The 25,986-nt window shown below is 43.1% G+C and overlaps 1 protein-coding gene and 1 pseudogene across 1 annotated transcript in view; one reads left to right on the top strand and one right to left on the bottom strand.

The window, feature by feature from the left end:
* The window catches only part of Map2k1 (mitogen-activated protein kinase kinase 1), a 63,001-nt gene that overhangs the window by 6,807 nt on the left and 30,208 nt on the right, over positions 1-25,986 (top strand). The gene's annotated exons all lie outside the window — the stretch shown is intronic.
* Positions 9,966-10,906, bottom strand: LOC110301503 (annotated as a pseudogene).

Genomic DNA, 25,986 nt, shown 5'->3' with positions numbered 1-25,986 from the left:
AAACAAAAAAAAACAAAACGGCACAATACAAGTATCCATGTCCCCATGGTTGGTAACTGCACCCAGCTTTACAGCTGCAGGTATCAGAAGTACTGTGATGAGCAGTCTCAGACTGGAGGCAACCATTCCAAATGTGCCAGGTCGCAATATTGCATGCAGTTACTGAAGGGGCTGAGATTCTGAGAAACCTGTGTTTCCACAAGGCAGCTGTGGATGTTGAATGTGGAAAAGGCAGCTTTTTAGAAGTATAGAAAACCAATGAGAACTACTTAAGTGTTTACAAAATGTGGACATCTATTGTAAAAAAGGTAAGGATGTTTATTACAGCAGGTTTTTAGAGAAAAATCATTGCTGGTGTTTTAAAATAGTGAAAAAACAAAACTTAGAAAACAAATTTGAGGGGCTGGTGAGATGGCTCAGTGGGTAAGAGCACCTGACTGCTCTTCCAAAGGTCTGGAGTTCAAATCCCAGCAACCACATGGTGGCTCACAACCATCTGTAATGGGGTCTGGTGCCCTCCTCTGGTGTGTCTGAAGACAGCTACAGTGTACTCACATACATAAAATGAATAAATCTTACAAAAACAAAATGTCAATCTTCTTTAAAAAAAGAAAAGAAAACAAATTTGAAAGAAGATTACCCTTACGACCTTTTAAATGGGCTCACGAATAGCTACACAGATGTGGCTCATGACTCAGTGCTTCTGATCTCTGTAGGGTTAAAGTCAGTGCTTCTGTTCTTGTGGGGAATGGCTTTCCTTAACAGTAGTCACCTTTATTTCTGCATCAGGCTACTCTCTGAAATTTGTCTGTGATTGTATATACATTTTTATATCTAACGTGTGTGTCTGTGTGTGTGTGTGTGTGCGTGCATGCATGCCACAACACAAAGTTGGGGGTCAAGGGACAGTTTTTGTGAGTCTCCTCTTCTACCCTGTGGGCTCCAGGGTATAACCTCAGGTTGCTGTGCTTGGTGCTAAGTGCCCTTACCTGATAATCTATTTTTCTGGCTCTCTGTATTTTCTTTTTAGAGATTTATCTGTTTTATTTGAGTACACACCAGACACACCAGAAGAGGACATCGGATCCCATTACAGATGGTTGTGAGCCACTATGTGGTTGCTGGGAATTGAACTCCGGACATCTGGAAGAACAGTCTATGCTGTTAGCCACTGAGCCATCTCTCCAGCCCTTTCTGTATTTTCTTTTCTTTTCTTTCTTTTTTCCATTTCTGGTTATTTATTATCTGTTCAATCCAAGATACATATTTCTATGATAATCCAGGTTAGTATCTGACATGACCATGAGTTTGATTGACTGACCATTAACTTACATTTTTTTAAATTTATTTATTTATTATAGCCCTCTCTCTCCAAAGATTGATTGATTGATTGATTGATTGATTGATTATATGTAAGTACACTGTAGCTGTCTTCAGACCCACCACAAGAGAGCATCAGATCTCATTATGGATGGTTGTGAGCCACCATATGGTTGCTGGGATTTGAACTCAGGACCTTCAGAAGAACAGTCAGTGCTCTTAACCTCTGAGCCATCTCTCAGCCCCCTCTTTTTTTTAAATTTTATTTTTATTAGGTATTTTCCTCATTTACATTTCCAATGCTATCCCAAAAGTCCCCCATACCCTCCCCCCCACTCCCCTACCCACCCTGTATTTTCTTTAAACAATACTTCTAATCTTTTTGAGAAGCCTTGAGGAGAAACCTTGTGTTCTGAGTAGAAATTGAAGTGCTGAAGTTCAGTTATCTCCCAGGACTTAACTTTTTATTTGATGACAGGCAAGTCCCTTGTATTTTCACATTAGTTTCCTTATCTGTAAAGTGGGATGTTAATGGTTTACCCTGACTAACCTGGCCTGATCTGGTCACATCTTTAGTTTTTTTCCCCAATGTCTCCCTCACTCTGGGCTTCAGAGTCCTCTGTGCTATAGGTTAGACACATCTTCATCTTAGAGTGACTGCTTTCCCCTCCATTCTCTAACCCTTTATTTTGCCTTTTTGTTTGTTTGCATGGCTGGCCACTAATATTGCATAGCACATGTCTGTCTGTCCTCTGCCCTCACTAAAGTCCAGGCTTTATCATGGTTGGGCCTTTGCTTTGTCCTTACATAGCTTGTAGAACAGCGTCTGGCACATAGTAGGTACCTGCTATTAGGTACTTGGTGTTTGGACAGTTTCAATCTTAATTATTAAGCTATGGTGGCACATGCTTTTAATCCCAGTGCTTTGGAGGCAGAGACAGGCAGATAGATGACTATGAATTTGAGGCCAGCTTGGTCTTAATAGCAAGCTCTAGGCCTGCTTGGGATGTATAGTGAGACCCTGCCTCAAAAATAAGGGGCTAAAGAGATAGTTCAATAGTTGAGAGCTTATGACTGCCTTTACAGAGGACCCACATGGTGGCTCACAGCTGTCTATGACTTCAGTCCCAAGAGATCCAACATCTTCTGGCCTCCATGAGTACTGCATTTATTTGATGCACAGACTTAACATTCAGGCAAAATACCATACACATACAAATAACAAATAAAATGTTCAAAAATATTAAAAACAAAGCAACAACAGAAAGAACTTAATAACTGCATTAGGATTGTATTCTATGGTCTTAGCAGTCCTAGAAGACTTGTAAGGAGCATACTTACATCTGTTAGTGTGAAGGCCCTTCAAGAAGGGGATATGGAATAGAAAGACAGGTTATGCGCTTATTTTGCTAGAAATTGAATCCAGGTCCTCGACCATACTAAGCAAGAGCTTTACCACTGAGCTGTATTCTCAGCCTTTGAGGAAAATTCTTGCTGTGTAGGCTGGTCTGGAATGCTCCTCTCTGTTTTCTGAGTCTTGTTATAGATAGGTTGCTACCATGTTTACTTTATATGCTTGTACCATGACTACTTGAATGGGTTTTGCATTGAATTTTGAACTTGGATGCTTCCCTTGATTCATTAAAGCAATAACTAATATGGTTGCTGTCCTTTAGAACAGCTCAGGAGCAAAGTAAGGTCTTCTGAGGTGTGTGTCCTTGAGAAGAATGTCTCTGCTGTTGTAGCAGACACAGAAGTGGTAAAGAGACTCTTAAGTTACAGCCTGGGATGGGAATGTGGCTCACTTGGTAGAGAGCTTGCCTAACATTCAGGATCCCTTGGGCAAACCCAAGCACTGAATAGACTGGGCAGAGTACTTGAAAGTAAAGGCTTAAGAGAGTTAGGAGCTACAGGTCATCTGCAGCTGTGCAGTTTGAGGTCAGCCTGGGCTACATGAGACCCTGTGTAGGGACACAACATTTTACTCTCATGTATTGATGCACCTTTAAAAGAAAGTGAGGGAATACTAACAGAGCAGCTGATAGAGCCCTTGCTTACTATATAATGTTCTGTCAGAGTTTCCTGTTTCCCAGGTTTGCCTATCTGTGCTATACTGAAGTTGTACCTTTACTGCCCTAAGTTTGTTCTTAGCACATCACTTCTTAATCTGTCTGGTCGGGCTCATATGCCTTTAACATCCTCCTTTACTTTTCTGCAAGGTAGTCTTTTCTTAGTTTGTGGTGCTGAGGTTCAAACCTAGGGTCTTACTCAGTTCCACATCTAAGCTGTTACCCCCAGCTCAGTGACACACAAGTGCACACTTATTTTTTTCCCCAGTTCTAGAGATCAAGTCCAGAGCCTTACACATGCTACATATTTGCTGTACCATCAACCTATATCTCTGTCTACCTGCATGATTTGATTTTGTTTTAAAATTGCTATCATATTTACCTGCTGTAAGGGCCAGGACAGACTCTTGTATTGATGTTTCCCTAGCATCTTGTCCAGGACCTGTGCTAAATAAATGAATGTTACCCATCTTTAAGGTTCATCTGTGGCTGTAGTCTCTCTCTCTCTCTCTCTCTCTCTCTCTCTCTCTCTCTCTCTCTCTCTCTCTCTCTTTCTCTCTCAAGTTTTGCTGTCCTCTAACTTTGGTGCTCACTTGCCTTAACCTCCCAAGGGATGCAAGGGACGCATCCAAGTTTACAGTTGTGCTCTGTAATGTCCGCCTCTATTCCTCTCCCACTTTGTCTTGTTTGCAAAAATTCCCAATAAGATTACGATACCCAGAGAACAAAATTTATTCTGAGGCATCCATTGGGTCTGGGGTCCATAACTGCATTTTGATTGGTTCTGGGTTTCTGTAATGTTCTTTGTTAGAAAGAGGCTTCCTTGATGAGGATGGAGTACTACACTTTTCTGTGGTTATAAAGACAAATGTTTAGATTGCGGTTAGGGATTATGCTAGTTTAGTAAAGAGATTGTGGGTTCCTTAAGATTCATAACTTCACTAGGTAGTTTGCTAGATTTTTAATACCAGGTATAGTGTTCCTCTGGTTGAGCTGTATGTATGTGTGTGTGTGTATGTATTTTGATCTTTTGTTCTATCCCCTGGTTTTGTTGTCCCAGATCTCGGGAGAGCTGTTTGCTGAGTTCATTCATGCCTGGATGAATGGAGTTCTGTTTTAAAAGAGCAGGTGTTCTGAGATCTGGTAAAGGGCCAAATGTGAAAATGCTGATCCTGCCTCAGATTTCTCCCTGTCTTTGTCAGGGGCATCCTGCTTTGATGTCAGAGAGGAGTCGGATTAAGTAGGGGGTGGGGAGCTGAACAAAGAGTGGACAAGAGTTGTGACCTCCTCTTCACTCTGAGTAGTTGACTTTTCAGGATAATCTTGATTTATAAACACTTTAAAGAACTTGCACTCATTAAATTCTCCACTTGTATATATTATATGCACTTTATTTTAATAATTTATTTCTTGTGTGTTTGTGTGTGTGTGTGTGTCATGGGGGGAGGGGAGACGGAGAGGGAGAGGGAACGACTTGCCAGAGTGGGTTCTCTCTTTCTACCAGGTGGGTGGGGCCTGGGGATTTGAATTCAGGTCGGCAGGTTTGTCATCAAGTGCCTTTACCTGCTGTGCCATCTTGCTGGTCCAAGTCAGCATTTTTTAGATCTTTGCTTTGAGACAGGGTTGAACCATGTAAGTAAGGCTGACCTCAAACTTGGGATCCTTTGTTTCTGACTCCCAGTAGCTGGGATTATAGGTGTGCACCCGTGCCTGGTTTAGCTACCTGAGATTCGTTGGTGCTTGCTCCCACTTTTACACATGGACACACTCATTACACTTGCCACTTTAGTTGGCTGAAGAGTAGATGTGATAAAGTTTGGCTTTCTATGCAAATGTGACTTCCTTGTTCATTTAGGTGATTTCCAGGTTGGTTGTTTTTTTTTTTTTTTGGTGGTGTTTTTTTGAGAAAGGGCCACAATCTGTAGACCCGAGTGGCCTGGACTCATTCTGAAGACTGAGCTGATCTCTCCTCACAGAGGTTCACCTACCTCTGCCTCCCTCGTGCTGGGAGTAAAGATGTATGCCATTGCCTCAGTCAGGGTTACTATTGCTGTGATGAAATATGACCAAAAGCAACTTGGAGAGGAAACGGTTTATTTAGCTTCCACTTCCTTAGTCCAATCACTTAAGGAAGTCAGGACAGGAACTCTAACAGCTCGGGAGCCTAGAGGTGGAAGCTGATGCAGAAGCAGTGGAGAGTGCTGCTTACTGGCTGCTCTCCATGGCTTGTCCAGCCTGCTTTCTTATAGAACCCAAGACTCCCGGCCCAAGGATGGCACCACCTGCAGCGGGTTAGGTCCTCATTCATTAGTTAAGAAAATGCCACCTGCCAGGTTCATGGCTTGAATCCCAGCACTCTGGAGGCAGAGGCAGGCAGAGGGAGAGTGGAGGGAGGGAGAAGCAGACAGACAGACAGACAGGCAGGCAGACGGAGAGAGGCAGAGGCTGGTGGATTTCTGAGTTCTTGGATCTCTGATTTCGAGGCCAGACTAATCTACAAAGTGAGTTCCAGGTCAGAAAAACACTGTCTCAAAGCAAAACAAAAAAACAGAGTGAGAGAGGGGGAGGAAGGAGAAGAAAGACAGACAAACACATGCACTCAAAAGAAGTTGACCTATGGAGCCATTTCTTAATTAAGGTTCTGCTCTCTCAGATGACTTGAGTTTGTGTTGAGTGACATAAAACTGCAGCATAGCTATGATTTCCAGAGTTTTACTATCTAATGACACTTCGTAAATGTTTCCTTCCTTCCTTCCTTCCTTCCTTTCTTTCTTTCTTTCTTTTTTTTTTTTTTTTTTTTTTTTTTTTTTTTTTTTTTTTTTGAGACAGGGTTTCTCTGTGTATCCCAGCTGTCCTGGAACTTACTCTGTAGACCAGGCTGGCCTCGAACTCAGAAATCCGCCTGCCTCTGCCTCCCACGTGCTGGGATTACAGGTGTACACCACCAGTATATTTTACATTTTTCTTTTTATAAATTTGCCAAATCACAGGCAATAAACCCTGATATAAAAATAGGTTGAACAGCTGGGCGTGGTGGCACACTCAGGAAGCAGAAGCAGGTGGATTTCTGAGTTCGAGGCCAGCCTGGTCTACAGAGGGAGTTCCAGGACAGCCAGGGCTACACAGAGAAAAACCAAAAAAAAAAAAAAGGTTGAACAAACTTATATATTTCAACTGTTTCCTTGAGGCTTGGGCAATTTTTTTAGGTAAGTTTTTTTGTTTTTGTTTTAGTTTTAAAATAGTTTCTTAGTTGTTCAGAGGCAGTATAAGGGCTCCTTTAAATAGCCAGTTGCTTTCTTTTAGTTATTCACCATACTCTTGAAGTGGAATTATTTACTGCTTTCCATGTTAGTTTTGCTTGCATGTTCTGCGCTGGGAGCTGTTTGTAGGTTACTCAGATGGGAGAGAGTCTCTGCCTCTAAGGTCTTCAGACATGATGTGGAAAGGGAGGAGGAGGCGATTGCAGTAGAGGAAACTGGCTGCAGAGTAAGAGAAATATCCCTAAAGAAGAGGTACAAAGAAAGTCCTGTAGCATTCCTTCCGGGGAGGGAGACGGAACCTCCATCCGGGCATGAGCTGCTGTCCCAGAGGTGATGACATCTGAACTGGGTCTTGAAGGATAGCTAGTATTTCCATGGGAATGGGGGAGGGGCGTGGCAGGAAGCTCTGGACGAGCAGTTCACACCAGAGGGAAGCTTGAGATGTATCTGGAGGGGATAGGCGATCAGCTCTGAAACCGTCATCCCCGCAGGTCACAGGAGATGAAGCTGGAGAGGTAGGTTTGGGTTGTGCTGTTCTCTGGCTAAACAGTTGGGTCACATGTGGAAGCCCCTCCCCCCAATATTTTTTCTAAAATGTCCTCGATTCTTTGTGTGTGTGTGTGTGTTTGAGAGAGAGAGAGAGAGAGAGAGAGAGAGAGAGAGAGAGAGAATCTTGCCTTGCAGCCTAGACTGGCCACCAAGGGTAGATCACCGTACCTAGCCTTTGGAGTGCTTGGATGCCAGACATGTGCCACACAATGCCTGGTTTGCACTTTGATTTTAAAGTATTACAAATGATGTGATTATTTTACTGTCTCCAATGTGTTTATTGTTGTATTAAGAAATAATAATTTTAATTTTTAACCTTCACAAGTATGCCATGAGTACAGGATAGCCACTCTTCATTAACATTAGAGATTTGCTGCCTCTTCAAACCAGCTGGACTATGTGGCTTCCTTTTTGTTCTCCCTTTGGCCTATGTGGGATTAATTAGTTTATTGGAGAGAGTTATCAGCTGAAGTTAATTTTTCTCCACCACTCGTTCTAGTATTTTACTAGAGCTTACTTATTAAATATTATTTATTCATCTGTTTATTTTCAGGCTTACTTTTACTTGGTTTTGGTGGCATTTTGATTTGTTTCTTATTTCTTTTTAAAGAAATACAACTCAAGTAATTTAGATAGTCTTTTTTTGTTTGTTTAAATTGATAGGGTATCTTAACAGGTGCTTTTGTGTTCTGGCTTTCTCTTTCTAATCTTGATTAATTTTCTTTTAGGTAATATTCTCGTGTCCTGAGCTACTATTTGATGCTATTATAATTGAGCACTTTAAAAATTGTATTTTTTTAAAATCAGTCATGTTTTGAGTTGAATGAAGTGTTCATAGTCTATGCTTTGTTAAGTTTATTATCTTTGATTGTCTGTGTATTCATTTCTGGATTTATTGGTGGTGTCTGCAAGATGCAGCTTTCCCTTCAGTAGTCTTGGTTGCTCTCAAGGGCGGTTCTTGTGTCTCAGGAACAGTTGAGTATCATGAAAGAGGCTTCCAGAAGATCTCCTGAAGAGACCCTCGTTCTTTCAGCTCTCCAGCTTTGTAGGAGAGACTGTCAGAAGAAGATGGGGACTTGCGGCTCCTCAGATTTTAGTGTTTTCACCAAAGATTGAAGGAACTTGTACATTCATTCCTACTACTGGAACAGGAGATAGTTGGACTTTTATCTTACCTTGTGGATGTATTGCATGATTTCAGACGTACTTAATGGCTTGAAAAGTTGCCAAGTTGCCCCCATATTGTTATTTGGTAACTTTAATATTCTTTTAAAAGTGTTTTAAAGTCTGAATCTAAAAAAAAAAAATGCCTCTTCTATATTCTATTCTTTTAGGTGGCTGAAAGAATATAAAAATAAGAAAATGAGAGTGCCAGCCATGGTAGTGTATGTCTTTAATCTCTGTATTCAGTTCTTTCTGAGTTCAAAGCCAGCCTTGTCTCCCTAACAAGTTCCAGACCAGCCAGAGCCTGGAATTGTGGAACCCTGTCTTTGAAGGAGGAGGAGGAAGAGGAAAGAAAAAAATGGGACAGGGGATTAAGTCCATCCATAGTGAAAGAGCCTGAGATATCAGTTGAGGAGTGGAGCTGTGGTGCCCTTGACATGGACACCGTTCTGGAACTGACCTATCAGTACCTTAAGTTACTCTTCAATGCATTCCTTTTTCAGAAAGAGTATAACAGTGTGTGTAATTGGCCTGGGCTCCAGACTCAGGGGAGTTGAAGGGACGAGCCTGACTAACTAGCCTTCATCTGGTGTCCTCATCCTTTTGTGTAGGTCCAGGGTGAGTGCATTTTCTTTTTACTGTGTTGGCATAGCCATGTTCATTTAAAAATTAGATCATATGAGATACTAGGTTTGATTCCAGGACCACAAAGTAAGAAACAAAATAAATGAAAGACCTTAACTGCAGTGAGTCCAGAGTTTAAATTATTTGTCGTCTTTGCCTTTGTACTTCCCTCTGGTAAACAGTCCCTCAAGAATGCCCTTGTCAGATGAGACTTCAGAGAGTTAACAGGAATGCCAAGCTAACTGAATGTTCACACAGAAGTCCTACCATAGTGCCAACCTACCTTTCATCTCTGCTTTCGTTTTGGGCTTGTGGTGTTAGGGAGGGAGACAGGAAGAGAAGAGCTACCTAACATCCCAGTAATAACTAGGATTGCAAAAATGTGCTGTATATCACTCATTTGTGTCTACTGATAAACCTTGGTCACTGAGGGCTGCCAAGATGCCTTAGCGATTCAGGCCACCTGCCTGCTGATGCCCCTGGGAGCCACATGGTGGAAGGTGAGACCTAACTCTTGCTCAGTGGCACATGTGTACCCACAGACACATAAATGTAACAAAAGCAAAACTAAAAAACTTAGTCATTGAAGGCAAGGAAAGCTGCTTTCCCCAAGGACGGCGAGGCCTCAGTTTCGGGAAAGACCATCCAGGCTAGGCTTCGTATCATAGTATATTAACATAGAGACTTTGGCAGGTTATTATTCTTTTTTGTTTGTTTGGGGCTTTTTGTTTGTTTGTTTGTTGTTTTTTATTTTTTGTTTTTCAAGATAGGATTTCTCTATGCAGCCCTGGCTGTCCTGGAACTTGCTCTGTAGACCAGGCTAGTCTAGAACTTGGAGAGCCACCTGCCTGTGTCTCCTGAGTACTGGGATTAAAGGTATGCACCACCACTGCTGGGCTATTCTTGTACTAGAACATTCCTTCTACAACAGTCTCTTTTGCCTTGTTTGTTTGTTTTCCACATAAAGTTTAATTAGTCAAGTTAATGAAAATATTAAAAATTTTGAGTTAGTTATGGCATCAGAAATTTAACTTTTGTTGCAAATAATACAGTATTTGGTGTTTCTGTCAAGATGCTATGCTGCCGAGAGAGCAATTGCATTAAATCTTAACTCATTAGGGTCGCGTTCCATGAACTTCTTGCAAACTTTTATGGCATCCTCTAACAACGTCTCATCGCTAGTTTTCCCATGGCTAATTGGAAATGGTTTCCGTCCATCTAATTCATAGAGATGCCCGTCTACATGTACTAACACAATAAATGAAGATCTACTTTTTCATCTATACTTGGTGCCTCAGTCTGACCTTCATGTGCACTGGTTTCATGAGTAACTCGAATAGCGTCATAGTTCTCCAGGTATTTGGCTCTCTCTTCAGGGCTCATTGATACAGACTCCTCCAGGAACTTTTTCAATGTTGACCCTGATTCAAAGTGCATCTTGTCTTTGTTGTTCGCAATGGCATGGATTAGTCCAATCGTTTGTTTCATAAAATATACTGATGATGTCACATCTTGTCCTTGAGATTTTATCTTTTCTTCCCCTTCTGTTCTGAAGACTTCATACTTTTCTGTGATTGATAGGGAAGAGGAGTAACATTGCGCACACTGGTCTGTGATAGGGAAGAGGAGTAACATTGCGCACACTGGTCTGTGATAGGGAAGAGGAGTAANACATTGCGCACACTGGTCTGTGATAGGGAAGAGGAGTAACATTGCGCACACTGGTCTGTGATAGGGAAGAGGAGTAACATTGCGCACACTGGTCTTGGTACCATGCTAAGAAGTTCAGGCTCCATCCAGTACACATCAACAAACTGCCAGTTAGGATGCAGGCCTAATTGCTTGAGAAACTGGTTGGTGACCTCAGGGTTGGCCTCCAGCGGCAGCCAGCATTGACCCTCCATGACTGCTCCGCTGGCCTCTCTCCAGCTCTGACCTTGCCTTGTTTAATATTGGTAACTAAATAACTCCTGGGTTAACCATAAATGGAATTTGTTGCATCCCTATTTCTGAGTGTGGTAATTAAAAAAAAAATTCTAAGCCATTTTCATATTAAAAAGCCTTACCATCTTTAGCAGGGAAAGATAAGGGGAAAGAGTTGGGAAAGTACCAGAAACAAGCGACAGGTGTTTTGGTGAGTTATGTTTCAGCTTGCGCTCCAGACACAGGAGGAGTGTAAATTGCTGGTGACCATGTGAGGCAGAGGGGATAGAGGGTGAGCGGAAATCAGTGGCTCCGGAGGCCCCGACCCTTCCAGCACCTGAGGCTTGCCCAAGCTGGGGACCTGGGACAACTCCTGGGCAAGCTGCTTTCCTGATACACAGTGCTGCCCATGGGGACTAAGGCTTGCTTTAGTCTTCAAGGTAATAAAAATGGATGTGTGCAAGAAGACTAGTAGGGTGGAGTCCAAAGAAGAAACAGCTGGCATTCACTGAGGACCTCTGGTCTCTGTAGTCACGGATATTCTACAAGAACGGTTACCAGAGTCCATTGTACAGGTTGGCGATGTAAAGCTCAGGGAAGCTAGGTAGTTTCATAGGGTTGTAAACTGGAAAGTTGTGGATCTAGGTTAGAGCCTAGGTCAGCCCTCGGCTAACATCATTCCCCACCCCACTGTGTAAAATGCAGGAGGATTTTGTAGTGTTGTACTTTTCTAAACTAGACATTACCCACATATAGCTATTTATATCTAAATTAACTAAAATTCAGTACAGTTTAAATACCAGTTTCTCAGCCATACTAGTTACCTTTAAAAGCCTTATTGGCCACTGTGGCAACTGTGTTGGGCAACATACATGTAGACTATTTCTGTCATTGTATAATGTCTGTGAGTACTGGTCTAGAAGTCAATCATCTTGTCCTTTAGTTAATTCTTGCCCTTTTGCTTTTGCAAAGGACAAAATGAAGGATGAGAAAAGAGGCAACTCATTCAACCAAAGAACACAGTTGATCCAGGCTCTTAGCATGGCTGCACAGTGGAGTCTCCTGTGCCTTCTGTCTTTCCTTAAAACACAAACCTTAGAATTTAGAAGGAGTGATTTTTTTTTTTCTGTGCCCAGCTTCACTCCGTCTCTATGTTGCTAGATTCTTTCTTCTGAAGCTTTTCTCTTAAGTTCAAAGGGTATATCCGAGTTGGCTTCCCCCAAGGAAATAAAAGATGTTTGTTGGAAAGGAATTCCACGCTTAATATATGAAGTGGCGCTTGGATCCCTTTGCTTCCTTCTTTGCCTTCCTTCCAGGCACTTTGTAATTGAACTTGCAGCTGCTAACCATCTGTCTTCCAAACATGACCAACTTCCAAACAGTTCAGATGACAGAGGTTTGTGTGCCTCAAATGCTAGCAGCTGCCTGTTATTTGCTGTCCACATACATGGCATTTGTGTAGGTCAGATAGATTTAGATTATGACAAAAATGACAGTGGATCCCGACGTAGTGCTGGGATTGATTATAGGCATGTATCATCACACCTCGCCCCAGATTACAGTGTGGTTCTAATTTGTTTGTTAAAGATTAAGATACTTAATGTTCATTGAACTGATATTAGGTATTTTTCTTGTATATCAGGTACTGGTTTGCAAGATAGACTTTCTCTCTCTCTCTCTCTCTCTTCCTTCCTTCCTTCCTTCCTTCCTTTTTAAAGATTTATTTATTTATTATATATAAGTACACTGTAGCTGTCTTCAGACACCCCAGGAAAGGGCATCAGATCTTGTTACAGATGGTTGTGAGCCACCATGTGGTTGCTGGGAATTGAACTCAGGACTTCAGAAGACCAGTCGGTGCTCTTAACCACTGAGCCATCTCTCCAGCCCAAGACTTTCTTTCTTTATTGAGGCAGAATTTACTATGAAGCTTTGATTGGCTTGTCTCTTTCTCCTAAGTGCTGGGACTCATAGCATGTGTCAACATGTCTGATCCTAAATGGAATTTAGGTAAAAACTGAAAAATGGGGCTAGGTGTAGTGGTGCATGCTTTTAATTTCAGCCCTTGGGAAGCAGAGGCAGGTTGGTCTCTGTAATTTCAAGGCCAGACTGGTCTAAGTATCATACTTAGTGAAGGTTACATAGTGAGACGCTGTCTGACTCTCCAAAAATAAATAAAAATAAAAATCTGAAAATTGCATTTAAATTCTTATCTGAATTATGTTACTAGTATTTGCTATCTATGCATCTGCCTATTTATATTTAGTCTTTGAATTCAGTAAAGGCTTCTTTTAGATCTTAGCTCTGAAGTAAATTGAAGAATCATGTATAAATGTCCCTTGAGTCAAGCTATTAAAGACATTTAAATTATACTCTCCAGTGTCTAAATGGCAGTCTGCAGTGTATGTGTGTGCATGTGGGGGATGGGCATGTGGGAGTAGAAAGGAGGCATTGTACTGAGATAATATTTTTAGGACGCCAGTGTAATTAGCAGACTTGGGGTTTAGAAAATTGCCCTTTAGAAGCTGAGAAATTAAAGTTTTGAGTTTCTTCTTAAATAAATGTTAAAGCCCCATGCCTGAATATGTTCAGAGCGATTAAAGTGGAGACGCTGGAATAATGGAAAGTATCCAGAAACGTCTCCTCCCAGAGTGCAAAGACCGGAAGAGAAAGGACTTTAGTGATGATGGGAACAGCCGGCAGGGATCTCTTGGAGCTTTGACAGCTGATGATGTGGGTAGGGGGCAGAGTATCCAGAGGAGCACTGTTCTGGGAAGTCTGGTCTGTCCAATTTCTAGAAAGTTGAGATGGGTTGAGAATTTTGGTTAGCAGGCCCAGCTCCATAACTACAGGATGGCCTCAGGAGAGAGCCTTGCTCTCCTGGGTGGTGCCCCCGTGGGTGCAAGGCTGTTCAGTGCAAAGTCCAGCATCCTAAAGGAGTAGGAATGAATTGTCTCTTCTGTGGCCCATCTGAATTCAGAGTGGTCTAAAAGTCTTAGCTTAAGCCTTAGTGCTTTGGAATGGAGGTGCTATGTGTGAAGCGTGCTTTGAGCTCCCTCCCTGGTATAGCTGTTAGCTCGACATTTGACCATCTTTTGCCCAGGCTGCTTCTCTGTGGCGTGGTGGTGATGGTAATCACCCTGTCTCTTAGGGTGTAGATCAGATGAGGTACCATTCAGCATACTTTCCAGTTTCAAGTAGGTAGATTTAATTTTATTCTTAGAAGGAACCCTGGAGATGTCCTTTTGTGGTCCTGTCGTTTGGCAGAGAAAGAATCTGGGTCTAGAAAGAAGGGTTAGAAGAAGTTGGCATGCACACAGCAGTTCTGTTTTGAATCTTGTGTTCTGAGTGGCACAGCCTCTGCTGGTGCTGCACAACAGAAAGGTTTGGCTCCAGCCAACTTAAATCTGAATTGTGATTCTGCTTCTTACCGTGTGGCCTTATGCGTATGCTCTTACATCCTTGAGTCTGTTTCCACATCTGTAAGATGAGTGTGAAAACATTTTTCCAGCAGAAAGGCTTTCTAGACTCTGTGGTGTAAACAGTGTTCTGTGAGTAACAGGACTGATGGTAATGGGCAGGGCTCGACCCAGGCCAGGAACTTCACACTCTCAGGTGAGCTGAGACAAAGTTCTTAGTTTCCTGAGAGCCTCCGATGCTGGAACTCTTCAGCTGTTCTTTATCCACACAGACTCAGGATAGAGACAACACCGGACATACTTGGAATTTTTTGTGATGTGCAGGAAGCAAAAGAATTATTTTCAGTGAAACAGGAGTCTGCAAAAGGTGCCTAGGAAACAACTGCCTAGTGCATCCTAATATAGACTCCTCCCGGCCTTGTTAGCTGGCCATCTGCCTGTCCAACACCACCAGGAAGCTCAGCTTTTTTCTCCACAGTGTAAGGAGGATTTCCTGGGCTTTGCATGCATGTGTGCCCTAGTGGGGAGGCACAGTGAGGAAGGACAGTCTCTGACATTTGTGACAGAAGACAGATGTTGGGGATCATCTAAACATCTTCCCCTGGCTCCTTACTCATACCGTCTTACTGGGGAGTCTCTTTGACATCCTCAGTAAGGATAGAAACCCACACATATGTCATAATCAACTATAGGCCATCTCTTGGCTAAATCCATCACAGACCTTTCCTGCACTCCTGTCTAGGCAGTGGTCACCTACTCTGTGCATACTCATCACAGTTCCGACCACACTGTTGGCTCTGACATGGGGAAGTCTGGGCTGGATGATTCTCTTCTTTGTTTTATTTTTATTTTTTTAAATTGTGTGTATGAGGGTTTCCATATTACAGTCTGTGTTGGAGGTCGGAGGACAATTTTTGGGAGTCTATTCTGTATACCAGCAGGCTAGCTGACCAGTGAATTTCTGGGAGTTTTTTTTTTTTTTTTTTTTTTTGGTCTCTGCCTCCGCCTCTAGTAGGAGTGCTGAGATTACAGATACAAACTATTGTGTACACCTTTTTGTGGGTTCTGAGGACTGAACTCAGGTTATTTATTTATTTTTTTTAAAGATTTATTTAGGGCTGGTGAGATGGCTCAGCAGGTAAGAGCACCCGACTGCTCTTCCGAAGGTCCAGAGTTCAAATCCCAGCAACCACATGGTGGCTCACAACCATCCGTAACGAGATCTGACATATATATATATATTAAATAAATAAATCTTTTTTTTTAAAGATTTATTTATTATTTATTATATGTAATTACACTGTAGCTGTCTTCAGACACTCCAGAAGAGGGAGTCAGATCTTGTTACGGATGGTTGTAAGCCACCATGTGGTTGCTGGGATTTGAACTCAGGACCTCCAGAAGAGCAGTCGGTGCTCTTAACCACTGAGCCATCTCTCCAGCCCAAACTCAGGTTATTAATTTGCATGATAAGTGCTTTTACCCACTGAGCCATCTCACTGGCTCTAGATCATCAGCTTAAAAACAAAAACAAATTATATTTATTTGTGCATGTGTGTGTACATGTATGTGCATATGTACAGTTGCATGTAACCCACAGTGTGTATATAGGTCAGAGGACAGTTCTTTCCCTCCACCATCTGGATTACAAGGATGGAACTCAGATGGATAGACTTCGCAGCAAGCACCTTTACCTGCTGAGCTAGGGCAGGCCTGTCTTTTTTGCCCCCAGTGCATAACACATTTCCTATTGTTTGTGTCCGTTTCCTTTACTGTAACAATTCTGAGGAAATCAGCTCATAGAGAAAAAAGGAGAGTGGGTCTTCAGGAGTCAGAAGAGCTGAGAGATTGAGGTCAGCCTGGGCTGACCCCTCCTCCTACAACAGGAGAAAGAGAAAAGAGGGAGAAGGAAGCAGGGAGAGGAGGGAGGAGAGAAGGACGGAGAGAGGCTTACGTGTTGAGGTTCCATTCCATTGATTGCTGCTATTTTGGGCCTTGGGGAGACAGTACATGGAGATGGTGGCACATGACAGAGTAAAATTATTCTCTTCGTTACCAAAAATACAAAAGAGAAAAGGTGACATGGGTTTGTACCTAGCTGTCCTCCCCACCCCACCCCCATCTCCTGCCAGTAGTATCACTGGGTGAGGCTACACCTTTCACACTTGGGTCTTTGGGGCTGAAGTACCTGGGATCTGATTTGGAAGTTGTGCTGATGCAGGAACAGCTCTGCTAGCTTCTGTGATGTTCAACTTTGACTTTAGCACTTGGTTATTTTGGCTTATTTAGCATTTGTGCTGTTAGGCTCAGTGTGCTTGCTCTTGTTGTCATGTTTGTTTATTCCCTTGTGAAATCCTATGGCATGCTGGTGCTGTTTCTACTTGATGGACAGGAAAACAGGTTTGTTTTTTGTTTTTAATTGAATTATTTATTTATTTACTTACTTATTTAATGTATGTGAGTACACTGTAGCTATCTTCAGACACACCAGAAGTGGGCATTGGTCCCCATTACAGATGGTTGTGAGTCACCATGTGGTTGCTGGGAAATGAACTCAGGACCTCTGGAAGAGCAGTCAGTATTAATCACTGAGCCATCTCTCCAGCCCAGGGAAGCAGTTTTTGTTACAGGACTTATGCATGTCATACAGGCCACTGGAAAGGGCCTGCAGTTCTCTTTGCTGCTCTACAGCAGACAGCTCCTTCCCAGCCCAGAGGGGGAAACATTTAACAAGCATGTACTGGTATGGACATCTACACTATTTTCTGCTGTGTCCTCAGCCCTGTGCCTGGCATGGAGGGAGGCTCAGGGAAAGCCTGGAAGGCTTGGATGGATTGGCTAGCCTTTTTATAATGCCATGCTTTCTGCTTATCCCTAGCAACCTGTAAATGCTGGGCTCATGATGGATATGTGACATTGGTGACTGAATTTACACGGCACCTGGTGGCTTTTCACACTCCCCCTCATGCCTCTCTGGAGACTAGGATAGGACAGATGGCCACAGACAAAGTATTCTCAGCTCTGCACCCTCTCTTCAAATCACAGCTGAGGGAAAGTTAAGTTTTTGCAACAACACAGTTTTGGTAATGTGATTTCATGCTGCTAGTAAGTTGCTTAACTCTGTGGATAGATCACACCTCAGCAACATTCACTTAGTACCAGCTTAATTTCATTTAGGTGGCTGTAGTTCTAGCCACCAAGCCTCCTACCCCTTAATAAACTGAGACTGGTAAGGTTAACTCTCTGAGCCAGGCATATTCTGGGTCCAGAAGTAAAGGAATCCTCTTTTTCTCATTGCCCTTTACATTCTTCACCACTGAGTACGGATGTCTGCTTTAAAGTGTTAGTGGTGGGAACACTCATGATGGTTTGCCTTCCTTCCTGTGTATGCACTTGAAGAGATTGAGGCCAGAGAGGCTGAGCAGCTTACCTGGGACTGGGATTTAGTGAAAATCTCAAGGAGACCCAGGGCTCCTGGTTTCTCTGAGAGCAGGGCTCCTGATTTCTTTTGGGGCCCACTGCCTGCCCTTCACTTCTTTCTTAAGAAAGAGAAAGTTCTATGATCTATTTAATTAAAAAATGAATAAGGGTAGATTTTTGTTCCTACTAGAGGCCCCAGCCTAGATTTAGATCTAGAGTTCTTGATTCAAAAAAATTTCTTTTAAACCAGGCGGTGGTGGCTCTCAAGCCTTTAATCCCAGCACGCAGGAAGCAGAGGGAGGTGAATCTCTCTGAGTTGGAGGCCAGCCTGGTCTATAGAGCCAGTTCTAGGACAGTCAGGGCTACACAGAGAAACCCTGTCTCGAAAACCAAAAAAATGAACAAGATCCCCCCACTCCCACTCCCCAAAAAAGAAAAAAAAAAACCCAAAACCCTAACCAAAACAACAATAACAAATCAAACTTTCTTTACCAGACTTGGTGGGACACACTCTTATTATCTCAGCAGTCAGGGAGTTGAGGCAGATAGGTTGAGAGTTCTAGGCCAGCCTGGTCTACATAGCAAGCCCTGTCTCAAAAACAAAACAACACTACCCTAAACAATTGTGTTGCTTGGACTGGTTTTCTTTCCTATTCATCATTTTTCTCATGCGGCAGTTCAAAATTTATAAGGCCTGAAAGAGTTAATACTCCTCAGAATAGCCAGGCGTCTCCCAGGAAGTAGCAGAGAGGCAGGATGTGGCAAACCAGTGGGTGAATGAGAGCCCTGCTCCTTGGAAGAAAAGGAAGTGGGAGCTGTGAGAGGCGAGAGGAAGATTACAGAGGACAGGTCTTTTTTTTCACCTCTGCTCTAGATGTGGTTCTCCTGAAGCTAAGCAGACCCACAATAGCCACGGCCGGAGAATGCAAGTCGTGCTGAATTTGGAGTTGCCCATTCTTTGCACAACTAATATCTCAAGGTTAACGTGTAGTGGACTGTTCCTGTTCCGTCTTTTGCTTTGTAACTTCAGTCACTGGTGCATTCTCACCTCCCTATTGCTCTTTTTTGTTTGTTCCTTTGCTTGCTTTTTGCTTTCTTTTTTTAAAAAAATATTTATTTATTTAGTTTATGTATGTGAGTACACTGTAGCTGTACAGATGGTTCTTAGCCTTCATGTGGTTGTTGGAAATTGAATTTTAGGACCTCTGTTCGCTCCAGCCCAAAGATTTATTATACATAAGGACACTGTAACTGTCTTCTGACACACAAGAAGAGGGCGTCAGATCTCATTATGGGTGGTAATTACAGCTACCATGTGATTGCTGGGATTTGAACTCAGGATCTTCAGAAGAGCAGTCACTGAGCCATCTCACTAGCCTGCTTTTTGTTTTTTGAGAGAAGGTTTCTCTGTGTAGCCTTAGCTGTCCTGGAATGAACTCTGTAGATCAGGCTGGCCTTGAACTCACGTAGATCCACCTGCCTCTGACTCCTGAGTGCTGGGACTATAAGGCCTGTGCTACCATGCTGAGCTAGGTCTTTTATTACCTCTGAGAATCTACCCTGGTTGTAATTTAGAATCTAAGAAGTTAGACTTGCTGGGCGGTGGCGGTGCACACCTTTAATCCCAGCACTCGGGAGGCAGAGGCAGGTGGATTTCTGAGTTCGAGGCCAGCCTGGTCCACAGAGTGAGTTCTAGACAAGTGTACAGCTTCTGGAAAGTCACCTCTCCAATGCATTTACCTTATATTAATTCAGAACACATTCCTACCCATTCTCTGTAAATGGCCACATAGCAGTCCCCATCCCACAGGGCAAGATTGTTCTCCTGCTTACTGTCAGAGAGCTTCTGTTCTAACCAGATGCCAGCAGAGTCAGTCTTTACCTTCTTTGGCTTCCTCTTTCATCTTTTGCTTAAGACCTTTGTTGCAAATTCCTGGCCTGCCTTGTTAGACCCGTAGTGTGACTGACACTCTACTTGTAAGCTTGCAGATCTTAGAAGTAGATAGTCCTGATAGTAGATTCAGAATCCTCTTGTCCCTATGGTAACTTTGGAGACTATACAGATTTAGGCAGCACTTGACTGGTTAAGGGCACAGTCTTTTTCAAGACTGATCTTATTTTAGACACTGGCTGGAAGCTTGGGAGTTCCCAGGCTACTTGTACTTCAGATGAAGTGACTACAAATTCAGGGTTCTCTTTACCTTCTCAGGTTTCAGAATTTGCTAATTATAGAATGTAGAAAGTTACTGATTGCTGTTCTAATTACAATTTTACTGCATCAAAATTATAATAATCAAGATCAACCAAAAGAAGAGACACAAAGTCAGGCCTGGGAGAGCTGCAGAAAGGTCAGCTGCTAGTGTCTTCTGCTTGTGTCCATGGGGCACATTACTCTTTGGCACACTGATGTACAATGTGCACAGATTATTATTTACCAGGAAAGTTCATCTGAGTCTCAGTGTCTGGAGCTCCTTGCAGGGTTAGCTTCATCACTGGTGCTGTGGTCACATTCAGTCTCCATCCTCCTGCATTGTCTGCAAGTTTTGTTGATAGCACTTATTTAAGAGCCTAGTTTACTGGCTGAATGTTTGGCCTTTCTGCTCTGGCCAACCCTTCTCCCTTGTTATCTCTTCAGTAGACTGCCTAGGGACCCACCCTGAGTCACCTCAGCATAAATCAGTAGGCCATACTGTGAAGAACAGACACACCTGTTACCCAGGAATTGCATGGATTTATATAAGCTGCCTCCCACAGAGTCCAGCCAAGTTGCTCACTATACAACCCCCTACCACAAAGGTGTCTCCTCCTCATTGCCAGAAATCTAGTGTCACTGTTACCCTTTCTTTCTTTCCTGTCCAGGTGGTCACACAGTTGTGCCAGCTGACTTCAGTCTGTCCCATATCATCGTCATTGTTCACTGGGTACTGTGCTCTTTGCTTTCCCTCTGTGTCTGAGTTCACTGCTCTGTAACTTAGGCTGCGTCCTACTGGACCTGGCAGCTCTCAATACAAAATTCACTTTATTTTCTTACTTCAGAATTTGCTTTTATACCAGCACTCTGGAGGCTGAGGCAGAAGGATTGCCATGAGTTTGAGGCTAGCATGGACTACACAGTAAATTTTAAGCCAGCCTAGGTTATAGAGTGAGATTGTATTGCAAACAAAACAAAAGAAGCAAAAACAAACAAAAAATCAGAAAAAAACCCTGAAATAAAAAAAGTTTATTATTGAAGAATAAAGTATATATTATAACCCCATGTATATAAAATACACTATAGTCAGGTATGGCGCACACCTCTAATTCCAACACTTGGTAGGTGGATGCCAGATGATCGAAGAGTTCAAGATCCTTTCTGTGTTGATAGGATCCTGTAACTTTAATTTTTTCAAACGCCTATTTTTAATTATGGTTCTTAAATGCTTTAACCTCCTTGTAACCCACCAGAAGTAGTAGAAAAGAAGGGATACGGGGGAAGTGGACCTGTTTAGAAAGGTTCTTTGGAGCAACTCTTGTCTGTGTTGTCCTGAAATCAGCAGTTCAGTTCACAGGTTAGCAGGCAGTGGCAGCTCAATCCACTTGCAAACCCTTCACAGATACATCAGCAGTGCCATGACCTAACAAAGACAGCCAGGCCTCAGCCCAGGCTCCAGTCAGCAGGAGGGACCAACAGGAACACCAGGAGATCAGTGAAGATCAGCGAAGACGAGAGACCTACAAGCACTGCACAGCTAGCTTTATAAGCAGGCCTAGCTCAGCCTCCATCACTGTCCTTTTTATACTCTCTCCAAACGTCATGTGTCCTCCACTGGTCTTGCCTTAGCAAGACAAAACTCTGCCAATCAGCCCAAGTCCTCAGAAGCTGCAAAAAAGCCATGGCACAGCACCAGAAGTTTTTTGGTGCATTTCTCTCTATAGAGTCCCAACTAATGCAGTTCAACTATGCAGTGTAAGGCAGGCCAGTACATGGTGTCGTTAGCAGAGACTCTTCCATCGTGTGTCCTTTCTCGTCCTTGCTCTATCAGAACATCCTCTCTCCTGTGTTTGCTTCCGAGAAACATTCCTTCTCCAGTTTATCGTAGTCTTTCACTGTGTCCACTTCAGCTAAATGTTCTTTCACGTGTGTGCCCCAGCAAAGCACCATCCAACTGACTTTCCAAAGAGCCTTTAAGTTTTCTTTCACCTCTGAGCTGTACTGGAGCTCAGCTAACATGAGGCTTGTTTGTTGTTGGTTTTCTTTGCTAGTTTGATTTCTTTTTTTCTTTGTTTGGGGGAGGGCAGGTGAGACAGGGTCTCTCCACATAACTCTGGTTGTCCTGGAAGTCACTGTTTAGACCAGGTTGACCTAAATTCAGAGATTGTCTGCTTCTACCTCCCAAGTGCTCAGATTAAAAGCATATGCTACCATATGCAGCTTGCCAGTTTGATTTTAATAACTAAGTTTTTCTGGGTCCCAAGTGTTACTTCTTCCAGGTAGGTTTTACTCTGTTAGGCTGGCTGCTGTTAGCTTGGAGGCCTGACATAGTTTTCCACCCATAGTTGAAGAAATCCAGTATCTAAGCAATCACATTTGGACTGCTGGTCCTAATAGTGAGTGAGCTGGTTGAGACTGTTTGTCAGAGGCGATTTGTCCTTCGGGTGAGACTTGTGACTCTTTCTATGTGTGCTTTAGGTTGAGAGAATGGTTTCTTAGTAATAAACATGCTCCTGTGTGTAAGGGAGAATACAGAGAGAGAATTGAAGACTGCTCAAAGTGGACCACAATTGGACATGCATCTTAGTTTTATTTAATTTTGGCTTTTAATATTTATGTGTGTGTGTGTATGTGTGTGCGAGTGCATGTGTCTGTTTGTCTGTTTTGTTTTTTTTTTTTGGTTTTTCGAGACAGGGTTTTTCTGTTTAGCCCTGGCTGTCCTTGAACTCACTTTGTAGACCAGGCTGGCCTTGAACTCAGAAATCCACCTGCCTCTGTCTCCCGAGTGCTGGGATTAAAGGCGTGCGCCACCACACCCGGCTAGTCTGTCTGTCTTTGTGAGGTGTGCAATGAGATACAGGTGTCCATAAAGGCTAGAAGAGGATGTGGGATCCCTTGGAGCTGGATTACAGACAGGAGCTACCCAAGGGGGTTCTGGGAACTGAACTCAAGTCCTCCAGAAGAGCATCAAGTGCTCTTAAATGCTGAGCCTTTTCTTCAGCCCTGTTTTTTGTTATTTTTTGTTTGTTTTGCTTTGCTTTGCTTTGCTTTGCTTTGCTTTGCTTTGCTTTGCTTTGTTGGGAGACAGTGTCTCTCATAGCCCAGGCTGGTCTTGAACTGTCTGAGAAGGACAACCTTTAACACCTGCTCCTCCTGTCTCCAGGTACTTGACCCAAGACTTCATGCGTGCTAAGCAAGCACTTTACCAACTCAGCACATTCCATCCTAGAGACAGATTGTGCCTAGAGATAGATGTGTTTCTTGTCTCCTCAGTCTGCTTCTGAGCTCGGGTGTATTAGACCTTTTGTCTTAGTTAGGGTTTTACTGCTGTGAACAGACACCATGACCAAGGCAACTCTTATAAGGACAACATTTAATTGGGGCTGGCTTACAGGTTCAGAGGTTCAGTCCATAATCATCAAGGTGGGAGCATGGCAGCATCCAGGCAGGCATGGTGCAGGCAGAGCTGAGAATTCTACATCTTCATCTGAAGACTGCTAGTGAAAGACTGGCTTTCCAGGCATCTATCTAGGCTGATGATCTTAAAGCTCACACCCCCAGTGACACACTTACTCCAACAAGGCTACCCTTCCGAACAGTGCCACTCCCTGGGCCGAGCATATACAAACCATCACACCTTTCTCCTTGGGAACTTGATTGTCTGCTACTGTATTATGCAGTCTAGGATTGTGGTCACATTGTGTTTTCACCTTCTCCCTAATTGAACAGCTGTGTGTGCCAGGAGTGGTGGTGTACTGCATGAATTCTAGGCAAACATGGGTTACATAGAAAAGCCTTCCCCTCCTTTCCCCCACGCCCCCCAAAACAAACAAACAAACAAACAAACCCAAAACTGGGGGCTGGACAGATGGCTCAGCAGTTTTAGCACACTGGCAGCTTGATTCCCAGCACCAACATGGCTGCACACACCATCTGTAACCCTAACCCTGAGGAAGAGGATGTGTTCATCTGAGTTTCCATCTGGGCTGCAGTTAGGCTCTTTTTGCTTTTACCGTCCTGGGCCTTCCCGACTACCCTTCTTGCCTGTGTGGCTTCCACTATTTTTACTGCTTCTGCTTCTCCCAGTGAGCTTGTCTCGGCCATGTTCTTCCTCTTCCCCACATCCCTCAGAGTATGTCAGCCTGGGAGTTCCTCCTCACAGCTTACAAAACCTTTATCCCTTTACCCATGGGAATAAGTCACTATAATAGGAAAGTACCTGGTATCAGGGATGAACTAGGGACGTTTGTCTGAAAGATAGGAATTCTTTCTTCATCATTGTTTGAAGGGAGAGTCAAAGTTTGACGTTCCAGACTCCTACCATGGAAGAGTTCCGTACTTGTCCCTGGTCTCAAGTAAAATAACATGCATGCCATGCTCTAGTATTTGAGACACCCATCTTTGTATCTAAATTCTACTTTTTATCAGATTATTGTTGGTCTTTTTGCCATTCATGGTTGATGTTTCCCCTCTCCCCAAACTTTTAATTCCTTCCTGTGCTGTGTAGAAAAGTGACCATTCAGGAGTTATTTCATTGTTACTGTTGTCCACCCCGGTAGAGTTAGAAGTGCTCTTACTGCATTCAGGCAGCAGCACACCACCACCCTCTGATTCAGGATGTTGTTCAGTATTGGGATCAGCCTGTGTATGGAGTGGGTGGTTCCATCACTCCAGGGGGTGTGTGTGCCTTAGTGTGACTGGCTGAAAAAACACTGTGGGAAGGTAATTTTTTTTTTTTTTTTTTTTTATGAGACAGGGTTTCTCTGTGTAGCCCTGGCTGTCCTGGAACTTACTTTGTAGACCAGGCTGGCCTCGATCAGAAATCCGCCTGCCTCTGCCTCCCAAGTGGTGGGATTAAAGACGTGCGCCACCACGTCCGGCTGGAAGGTAATTTGTGTGATTACAGAGTCCTACTGGATTCCCAGGGGTACATTTTTGTCATCTTTGTTTAGGAGGATAGGAATATGAGTTTTAGTGATTTCTTTTTAATTAAATCTATTTCCTTGGCTTTTATAAAGGTTTGTTTATTGACTTGGAAGCTATCTGATTGCAAAGGAAGATAAACATTTGTTCTAAGTGACATTTTTTCTTTTCTTTTTCTTTAGGTTTTTCACAGTAGGGTTTCTTTGTATAGCCCAGGCTGATGTTGAACTCACAGAGATTCACCTGCCTCTGTCTGCCAAGTGCTGGGACTAAAGGCGTGCGCCAGCAATACTTGGCTGACATTTTTTTCTTTTAAGCAATATTTCTTAACACTTACTCTTTCATTCACACACACACACACACACACACACACACACACATATATATATATATATATATATATATATCACAATATTTTCTTTTATAAACAAGGTCTCACTTTGTACCCCTGGTTGGCTTGCTTTGTAGACTAGCTGACCTTAAATCCACAGAGCTGCATGCTGAGTACTAGGATAAAGACACATGTCACCTTTCCCTGCTGATTATCTTATTTGTCGTCATTGTCTGCAGAATAACTTATGCTAGTAAGTCAGTCCCCTTTCCTCCCTTTTCTCTCTGAGACTGGGTTGTACTCTGTAGCCTAGGCTAGCTTGAAACTCTGGAGAGTCATTGACCTTTGCCTCCTAGGATTATAGTGTAAGCACCACACCTGGCCGCCCATTCTTCCTTATCTGTTTATCTTCTTAGTCCTGTTCCTTAGTTCAGTACAAATCTCTAATCTCTACAAGACTAGTAGATCTTGGTTACAAAAAACCATTTCTGACCTAGGCCTTCTGTGAGAATTAGGGGAAACCTTTGGGCACTAGGCATGTACATGGTGCACATGCATACATCCAGGCAAAACATTCACACATCCAAATAAAATACTTAAATTTAAAAAACTCTTTGGGGCAGGCATAAAAAGTCAGAAAAGGCCGGGTGTGGTGGCGCACGCCTTTAATCCCAGCACTTGGGAGGCAGAGGCGGGCGGATTTCTGAGTTCGAGGCCAGCCTGGTCTACAAAGTGAGTTCCAGGACAGCCAGGACTATACAGAGAAACCCTGTCTCGGAAAACCAAAAAAAAA

Source organism: Mus caroli, chromosome 9, assembly GCF_900094665.2.
Source record: "Mus caroli chromosome 9, CAROLI_EIJ_v1.1, whole genome shotgun sequence".
Taxonomy (NCBI): Eukaryota; Metazoa; Chordata; class Mammalia; order Rodentia; family Muridae; genus Mus; species Mus caroli.
Note: the sequence above shows the minus strand (reverse complement) of the source record. Positions and strands in the feature narration are given on the sequence as shown.